This window comes from Schistocerca americana, unplaced genomic scaffold (assembly GCF_021461395.2).
Source record: "Schistocerca americana isolate TAMUIC-IGC-003095 unplaced genomic scaffold, iqSchAmer2.1 HiC_scaffold_294, whole genome shotgun sequence".
NCBI lineage: Eukaryota > Metazoa > Arthropoda > Insecta > Orthoptera > Acrididae > Schistocerca > Schistocerca americana.
The window spans coordinates 190,001-192,836 of NW_025726010.1; the positions used below are offsets into that span (position 1 = coordinate 190,001).

The window sequence follows — 2,836 nt, forward strand, 5'->3', positions numbered from 1 at the left end:
AGCGGGTTACCCCGACCTTTCGGCCTAGGAAGACACGCTGATTCCTTCAGTGTAGCGCGCGTGCGGCCCAGAACATCTAAGGGCATCACAGACCTGTTATTGCTCAATCTCGTGCGGCTAGAAGCCGCCTGTCCCTCTAAGAAGAAAAGTAATCGCTGACAGCACGAAGGATGTCACGCGACTAGTTAGCAGGCTAGAGTCTCGTTCGTTATCGGAATTAACCAGACAAATCGCTCCACCAACTAAGAACGGCCATGCACCACCACCCACCGAATCAAGAAAGAGCTATCAATCTGTCAATCCTTCCGGTGTCCGGGCCTGGTGAGGTTTCCCGTGTTGAGTCAAATTAAGCCGCAGGCTCCACTCCTGGTGGTGCCCTTCCGTCAATTCCTTTAAGTTTCAGCTTTGCAACCATACTTCCCCCGGAACCCAAAAGCTTTGGTTTCCCGGAGGCTGCCCGCCGAGTCATCGGAGGAACTGCGGCGGATCGCTGGCTGGCATCGTTTATGGTTAGAACTAGGGCGGTATCTGATCGCCTTCGAACCTCTAACTTTCGTTCTTGATTAATGAAAACATACTTGGCAAATGCTTTCGCTTCTGTTCGTCTTGCGACGATCCAAGAATTTCACCTCTAACGTCGCAATACGAATGCCCCCGCCTGTCCCTATTAATCATTACCTCGGGTTCCGAAAACCAACAAAATAGAACCGAGGTCCTATTCCATTATTCCATGCACACAGTATTCAGGCGGGCTTGCCTGCTTTAAGCACTCTAATTTGTTCAAAGTAAACGTGCCGGCCCACCGAGACACTCACTCAAGAGCACCCTGGTAGGATTGCAACGGGGTCCGCCTCGGGACGCACGAGCACGCACGAGGCGCGTCGCACGCCTTCAGCTCGCCCCACCGGCAGGACGTCCCACGATACATGCCAGTTAAACACCGACGGGCGGTGAACCAACAGCGTGGGACACAAATCCAACTACGAGCTTTTTAACCGCAACAACTTTAATATACGCTATTGGAGCTGGAATTACCGCGGCTGCTGGCACCAGACTTGCCCTCCAATAGATACTCGTTAAAGGATTTAAAGTGTACTCATTCCGATTACGGGGCCTCGGATGAGTCCCGTATCGTTATTTTTCGTCACTACCTCCCCGTGCCGGGAGTGGGTAATTTGCGCGCCTGCTGCCTTCCTTGGATGTGGTAGCCGTTTCTCAGGCTCCCTCTCCGGAATCGAACCCTGATTCCCCGTTACCCGTTACAACCATGGTAGGCGCAGAACCTACCATCGACAGTTGATAAGGCAGACATTTGAAAGATGCGTCGCCGGTACGAGGACCGTGCGATCAGCCCAAAGTTATTCAGAGTCACCAAGGCAAACGGACCGGACGAGCCGACCGATTGGTTTTGATCTAATAAAAGCGTCCCTTCCATCTCTGGTCGGGACTCTGTTTGCATGTATTAGCTCTAGAATTACCACAGTTATCCAAGTAACGTGGGTACGATCTAAGGAACCATAACTGATTTAATGAGCCATTCGCGGTTTCACCTTAATGCGGCTTGTACTGAGACATGCATGGCTTAATCTTTGAGACAAGCATATGACTACTGGCAGGATCAACCAGGGAGCTGCGTCAACTAGAGCTGAGCAGCCGGCCGCCCGGGAGTGTGTCCCGGGGGCCCGCGCGAACACGCAAGCGTCCGCTCAATTATTCTGCAAACAGGAGGAGGCTGAGCTCCCCTGCACGATACACCTCGAAACCCTCTCAGGTCCCGGCGGCGCGCAGCGCCGTCCTAAGTACTTGGTCGGGTTCGAGAGAGGCGCAATCGCCCGGAGTTTGGCGAGTAGACGCTTTAGGTGCGACCACCCGTGCTCCCAACTGAGCTTGCCGCTGCCGACAGAGGCCCGGGAGCGTGCTGTCGTGGCATTGCCGGCGGGAGACAACACGCGCCACCTACGGTGGCCGGCAGCTCCAACGCCAGCGCCACAGAAGGACAAAAGCCCCACTTGGGTGCCGAAGCGAACTCTCCCAGCACAGCGCACGCGCCAACACGTCCGCACAGCTGCGATACAAACCACCTGCGAGAACCGCAGAGGCGACCGAGCAGCAGACGGCGTCGCGGCGCCGAGCGCCGGGCGGCGGCGCATCCTCAGCGCACACAGTCCTCAATCGGACCAGCACACTGCAGATGTCCACCGCGCTTCGCACCGGGCCCGCGAGGACCTACTTTGGCCGCACGGCGCCGCGTGCAGGGTGCGCCGGCGCGCAGCTGCGCCGCCTGCCGCCTCCGTCGGCCGGCGCGCCTGCCACTGGCCGCCCCCACCAGCCGGCTGTAGCGCGTGCGCCCACGCACCGCGCGGCCAGCACGCCGGGAGGCCCCCCCTCACCGGCCGGGGACGGTCCCACCCAGCCACCGCCGCGTATCGCTTCACACCCACATGCCATTCACGTTCGTGGGCATGGTGGGTATCGCTGAAACAACCGGTTGGTAGCTCAACCGATCGTCGCCATCACTGATTCACCTCTAGCGAGAACAACCGCACCACAACGGTTTACCAGTTGTTCATTTGCGTAACTTCACCAGCAAACGTAGACGTCCATCGCCATTTGCAAATTCAACGATTGTTGCATGCCTGTGTCAGGTGTCACGACACACTATGTCTGCCCACATACACGCAACAACATGTGCACGCTTCGCGAACACGTGGAAGGTGGCCCCCGTACGTATGCGATGTCCATTGCGCGAACGACTGTCAACCGGCCTCTGTCGCATGTCGCAGATGTGGAACGCAGTGCACCATGCTGTCACGGTGTGTGAGAAGAGACGACTACG

The 2,836-nt window shown here is 57.3% G+C and overlaps 1 non-coding gene across 1 annotated transcript in view; it reads right to left on the bottom strand.

The window, feature by feature from the left end:
* The window catches only part of LOC124579096, a 1,910-nt gene extending 281 nt beyond the window's left edge, over positions 1 to 1,629 (bottom strand). Inside the window, exon 1 of the ribosomal RNA XR_006972834.1 lies at positions 1 to 1,629. This exon is cut by the window's left edge and continues 281 nt beyond it. This is a non-coding gene — a ribosomal RNA (small subunit ribosomal RNA).
* Positions 1,630 to 2,836: the final 1,207 nt, after the last annotated feature.